Source organism: Vombatus ursinus, unplaced genomic scaffold (genome assembly GCF_900497805.2).
Source record: "Vombatus ursinus unplaced genomic scaffold, bare-nosed wombat genome assembly UNPS02009173.1, whole genome shotgun sequence".
NCBI classification, from domain to species: Eukaryota; Metazoa; Chordata; class Mammalia; order Diprotodontia; family Vombatidae; genus Vombatus; species Vombatus ursinus.
In genome coordinates, this window is record NW_020948951.1 from 9,562,490 (window position 1) to 9,569,301 (window position 6,812).

Genomic DNA, 6,812 nt, shown 5'->3' on the forward strand with positions numbered 1-6,812 from the left:
TATGTTTTTCCAGCTCAGACATTCTATGTTATGTGTTCTTTCCAGCTCAGACATTCTATGTTATATGTTCTTTCCAGCTAAGACACTCTATGTTATATGTTCTTTCTAGCTAAGACATTCTATGTTATATGTTCTTTCCAGATAAGACATTCTATGTTATGTTTTTCCAGCTCAGACATTCTATGTTATATTTCTTTCCAGGTAAGACATTCTATGTTATATGTTTTTCCAGCTCAGACATTCTATGTTATATGTGTTCTTTCCAGGTAAGACATTCTGTTATATGTTTTTCCAGCTCAGACATTCTATGTGTTCTTTCCAGCTCAGACATTCTGTTATATGTTCTTTCTAGCTAAGACATTCTATGTTATATGTTCTTTCCAGGTAAGACATTCTATGTTATATGTTTTTCCAGCTCAGACATTCTATGTTATATGTTCTTTCCAGCTCTGACATTCTGTTATATGTTCTTTCTAGCTAAGACATTCTATGTTATATGTTTTTCCAGCTCAGACATTCTATGTTATGTGTTCTTTCCAGGTAAGACATTCTATGTTATATGTTCTTTCCAGGTAAGACATTCTATGTTATATGTTTTTCCAGCTCAGACATTCTATGTTATGTGTTCTTTCCAGGTAAGACATTCTGTTATATGTTTTTCCAGCTCAGACATTCTATGCTATGTGTTCTTTCCAGCTCAGACATTCTATGTTATGTGTTCTTTCCAGGTAAGACATTCTGTTATATGTTTTTCCAGCTCAGACATTCTATGTTATGTGTTCTTTCCAGCTCTGACATTCTGTTATATGTTCTTTCTAGCTAAGACATTCTATGTTATATGTTCTTTCCAGGTAAGACATTCTATATTATGTGTTTTTCCAGCTCAGACATTCTATGTTATGTGTTCTTTCCAGCTCAGACATTCTATGTTATATGTTCTTTCCAGGTAAGACATTCTATGTTATGTTTTTCCAGCTCAGACATTCTATGTTATGTGTTCTTTCCAGCTCAGACATTCTATGTTATGTGTTCTTTCCAGCTCAGACATTCTATGTTATATGTTCTTTCCAGCTCTGACATTCTGTTATATGTTCTTTCTAGCTAACACATTCTATGTTATATGTTCTTTCCAAGTAAGACATTCTATGTTATATGTTTTTCCAGCTCAGACATTCTATGTTATGTGTTCTTTCCAGCTCAGACATTCTATGTTATATGTTCTTTCCAGCTCTGACATTCTGTTATATGTTCTTTCTAGCTAAGACATTCTATGTTATATGTTCTTTCCAGGTAAGACATTCTATGTTATATGTTTTTCCAGCTCAGACATTCTATGTTATGTGTTCTTTCCAGGTAAGACATTCTATATTATATGTTCTTTCCAACTCTAACATTCTCTGTTATAAGGTCCCTTCCAGTTCTGGCATTCTGTGTTCTAAGGGCTCTCTGAGGTCTAATGCCCTATGGCTCTACCATCCTGTGCCTTGGGAGGCTGTGGTGTCCATTAGGCACAGAGGAAAGGTGTCTGGCTGCCGGGCACCTGCTGCTCCACAGAGGGGCCATTCAAAGCGTCTTGTGATTAGGCTCCAGCTGGATGGATGATTCCCATTCCCTGGGAGGTGGGAGGGGAGGGGAGGGGAGGAGAGGAAAGGGACTATGGGATGCCAGGATTGGTGCCTGGTGACCAGGCACAAACCTAGAACCACCTCCCACTTCTGGCCCTTAGTGTCCTGTGTGCAGGGCTCAGGTTGGAAGGGCCCCTTCAGAGCTGTCCTGTGCCAGGGCACATGATCAAAGGGGCACCGCAGACTGAGTGGAGACGATCTGGCAGGGGGTGGGGGAAGTAGGAGGAATAGAGCAGAGTGTCCAGGGGCTTGGGCCATGGCTGTTCTCTCCCCCTGGGACAGGATACCCTAGGGGTGACCTCTGGGACAAAGTGAGAGGGAGGCGGAGCCAACAGTTGGAATGTGGCACAGTCAAAAGATTCTCCTGACTTGGGAGTCAGGAGACCTGGTTTCCTGCTTGGATACTTTCTAGCCAAAGGTGGGAACCTGCACAAATCACCTCCCCTCTCTTGGCCTCGGTTTCCCTTCCAGCTTTCCAGATGTTAGGATTCAATGATCCCTTTCTATGCCTCAGTTTACATTTCTATAAAATGCAGATAATATTTGCATTACCAGCTTATAGGATGATTATAAGAAAGTGTTTTTCTCAACCCAAAAGTGCTGTAGAAATGGGAGATATTATTCCTGGGAGTGTATGTGCATGTGTGGGGGGGATGATGTACCCAAGAGTCTCCCTTCCAATATTTTTTTTTAACATTTTTTTTCTTTTTAGGCAATTAGGGTTAAGTGACTTGCCCAGGGTCACACAGCTAGTAACTGTCAAGTGTTTGGTCAGAGGCTGGATTTGAACTCAGGTCCTCCTGACTTTAGGGCCAGTGTTCTATCAACTGCGCCACCAAGCTGCCCCTCTGCCTTCTAATATTAAGGGATCTAGAAGAGGGAGGAGCAGGCCTTAACCTTCATTCACAGAGCTGGGAATAGAAAGGGGAACCTGCTTCCCCCCTTACCCCCCTTCCACTTTTAAGAAGGGATTGAGTAGGAAAACTAGGGAAAGAGGAAAGAAGTTCCTTCCCTAAGAAGTGGGGGTGGGAAGGGGACAGGAACTCCAGAGTCCTGTCCTAACTTCCCCACTCCTTCTTCTCATTCCCATTGGAAGGTTGATTGATGAAAAGGAAAGAGCGAGAGAAAATAGAGAGAGTATTAGATAAACAGAAGAGGAAAGTTGGTTTATATAATCACGGGTACAGTTTGTACTCAACTCTGCACGGATTAAGAGTTGGCATTCAGGAGAGATCATTTCACAGGCTGCTGCTGGGTGGAGCAGGGAGGGCTCTGCTTCCCTCCCCCTCCTCCTGCCTAGCCAGCTGGCTCTCCTTGCCACCTTGCTCTCAGAACCCCATTCCCTTGCCTCCGGTCCACCCTCCACCCCAAACCCATAGGCCTATCTATCAACCAGGGCAGCTTCCTGCTAGTGTCTCTCTGAGCTATACCCTTTCAGGGCACTTTGGCAGGATCCTACCCTTTCACTGGGAATCAGGAAGCCATATGCCTAGATACCCCCTCCACCTTTCACAAGAGTTCCAGGGCTCAGTTTTCTCTAGGTCAGAGGTGGGGGAAATGGCTTCACCCTCACCCTTCTCCCCAACCTCCCAGGAAACAGAGGAGGCTTAATGACAGGTTATCGGGTGCTTGGAGATCCCCAGAAAAGAAGGCCAAGCAGAGCCTGGCCCTTCTAGCCAGGGTGACTCAGAAGTCCTGGAAGCTTCCCCAGGCAAAATCGTAGTCCAAACCTCCCGCCAGACTGCCGGGAGGGCTCCATGCACTAAGCTGGTGAACCAGGTTGTAAAGTGGGAGAAGAACCACCAAATATTGCGTCCTTAGTACTGGTCCTTAGTACATAGAAAGACAGAGCTGAAAGGACCTTGGAAGGTAGAATATCAAACGTTAAAGCTGGGGAGAGACCTTAGAACAAAGAACAGAATATCAGAGCTGAAAGAACATAGAACATAGAACGTAAAACGTTAGAGTAAGAAGAGACCTTTGGACCTAAAATATAGAATGTCAGAGAAGGGAGTGCCCTTAGAACACAGGATGTTTGAGTTGGAAAGAGTTTTGGGGACCATCTAGTGCAAGGATTCTTAACCTTTTAGTTTGTGTCATGGACCGCATTAGCAGTCTGGGGAAACCCAGGGACTCCTCAGAATCTTGTCTTTGAATGTAGGATTTACAAAGGAAATCAATTACATTAAAATATAATGATCAAAATATTTTTAAAAAATTATGGCCTCCCTAAAATACATCCATATACCTACCACCTTGGAGGGGGAGGGGGGTTCACAGATCCCAGCTTAAGAACCGGTGTCCTAGTCCAACTTGCTCATTTTATAGATGTGAAGTGACCTGTCCAAAGTCATAGTGAATTAGGGACAAAGTTGGGGCTTGCCCCCAAATCTCTTGACTCTCAGTCCAATGCTCTTTTGACCCCATGCTGGTTTCTTCCAGTTAAACTCCTGGGCATCCCTCAGCCCCTGGGCTGCTCAGAAAGGAGAGACAGCGCCCATGGCGAACAGAGATGTGTTGGCGGGAAGCGGCCATGAGATGTTGGCACAGCTGTTGTTGAGGCGGTGCCCTTGCCTGGGAGAGAAACGATGGTGGGGGGAGGTGTGGAACTTTGGCCTCCTCTGTTGCCAAGTTGGCACTTGCCCCTGCCTGAGGACATGGTGGTGTAACTGGGCAGGGCCCTACATGCCACTGGGACGCTGTGGCAAATGCCTGCAGGATGGGCACCAGGTGGGGCCTCCCAGAGAGCAAAGAAGTGAGTTGAGAGAGTGCCTCCTAGGCACAATCCTGAGTTTCCAGGGCGGGAAGCAGAGATGGGCACATTTTGGGCAGTGCCAGTCGGTTGGCATAACAAGAGCTGGGGAGGGGAATGGGGATAGGCTGATGGCCCTGGGAGGGAGAAGAGAGAAAGGGGAGGAGAGGGGGCCACTGGGTTAAAGGGGGGAGCAGTCCGGGCCTATGGAGAGGGGAGGCGTTGAGGGAGGGGGAGGCTAGCTGGGTATGGGGGTGGATAGGATGGGGGAGGTGGCTCAGTCAGGAGGATGAGTTATTTTTTCCTGTCACGGCTCATCCAATTGTGGTATATGGGGGAAAGTTCAGGGCCCCAGCCGAGAGAACAGCATAAACAGCACCACTGGATTCCCAGGTCTGCATGGCACTGCCCCAGGGCCTGACCGCTGGACTGTGGGTGCTGACTGCCACCTTCTGGTTCCCTGAAACCTTGAATCCACCTTCTGAGTCAACATGAAGTTGGAAAATCTTTCCTGATCCCAGATGGGGCCTTGGCCTGGGCCATGGAATGAGAGTCTGACCTCACTTGTGCCCAACGGATACCTAAACTAGTCAAGAGATCATGAAAAGCTTACCCCTTCAGCTAGAGACACCTCAAATAAAAATCCAAATTTATATAACGCTGAATACCTTCCTTACAACAACCCCGAGAAGAGGGTAGTGCCGGTATGATTAAGCCCATTTTAATGATGAGGAAATTGAGTCCCAGATAGAGGATTTTTTTTTCTCTCTTAATTTCAAACAGTTAATAAATATCAGAATCATGGTTTGAACTCATCTGCTAACTCCCAGTCCAGTGGCCTTCCAGTTACATTGTACTATATTATACTCTGCTAGTAAGGTTGCAGAAGGAGCTAGTACTGGCCAGCTTGACTAGATGGTCTGAGAGGAGCTTGGTGAGAGACAGACTGGACTCCTGTTGGGTTATGGATATCTCATTCTGTCCTTGTTCCAACTTTGTGTTTGTCCCTAATGAATTTCATTTGATTACATTTATAGAGAGGGAAACCGAGTGGTCATTTTGGGGCACCTAATTTTAGATGGACAGGCTAAAGCAGCTAGAACAGGGTAAGCAGGATAGGGGAATTTCAGGGATGTAAGTACAGGCAGCACATTTCATCAGTATATGACATCCTGGGAATTTTGTTAGGCATTTTTTCTAGGCACACGTTTCTTAAATCATAAATGACATTTTCATTCATCAACAAACTAAAGAGAAGGAAGTTAGTTGGCTCAGTGGATACAGCTCTGGGCCTGGAGTCACCAAGACTGAGTTCAAATCTGGCTACTAGCTGTGTCACCTTGGACAAGTCACTTAACCTCTGTTGCCTTAATCCACTGGAAAAGGAAATGGCAAACCACTCCAGTATCTTTGCCAAGAAAGCCCAAAGGACAGTATAGTCCTTCGGGTCATGAAGTGTTGTATGCAACTGAAAGACTGAACAACAACAATGAAAATCAAAGAGAATAAAACTTAACAAAGTTTAATTTTAAAAAATTAACTAAACCTTTTTTAAAAAGCACAAATTCAGCAAATAAGATCCAAAATACCAAAATTTTTTTTAGAGGGAAGCATTAAGGGTGTGTCTGGGTATACTTGGCACACCCTGTTCATACACCTATGATAAATATCGTTGAGCTTTATTGAGATGGATATCATGACTGGAATATAGCTATGAACAGATGTAACATTCAAAGCAAAAAAAAAATAGATGAGCGGAGTTGCATTGTATGTTAAGAAAATATACTCATGAGAAGCAATTTAGAAAATGGAGAAGGGAAGTATGGTAGACAACAGTTGGGTAAGATTGAATGGAGGGAGAAACACAAGTGATATTGTCATCAGATGTTCTAGAGATCTCCTTGACAGAAGAATGAAATAGATGAGCTCAGGAAACAGATTTCCAGCCTGCCATGGAGGCATGCTATAGCAGAGATGGGAGCTTCAGTTATCTAGACAGCTCCAGGAAGTCTCTGTGCTAAAAGTGGAGCAGCCAGTGAATTCTTGACTTGTTTTTAATCATCATTTCCCTCTTTAAAAGGTGGAAACAATGGTGGGGGGGACTGTCATTTGGAACTGATTTTCACCAACAAAGCTACTCAGGCTAGGTTACCTCCACCATCCTTCTCCACTCCTATGTCTAGTCTCTTGAAGACTCCTAGAGGAAATCACTCAAATAGACTAACTGGGTTCTCTTTAAATTTGTTATCTAGAGGTGGCTAGGTGGCACAGTGGGTAGAGCTCCAGCCTTGGAGTCAGGAGGACCTGAGTTCAAATCCAGCCTCAGACACTTGACACTTACTAGATATGTGACCCTGGGCAAGTCACTTAACCCCATTGTCTAGCAAAACACACACACACACACACACACACACACACACACACACACACACACA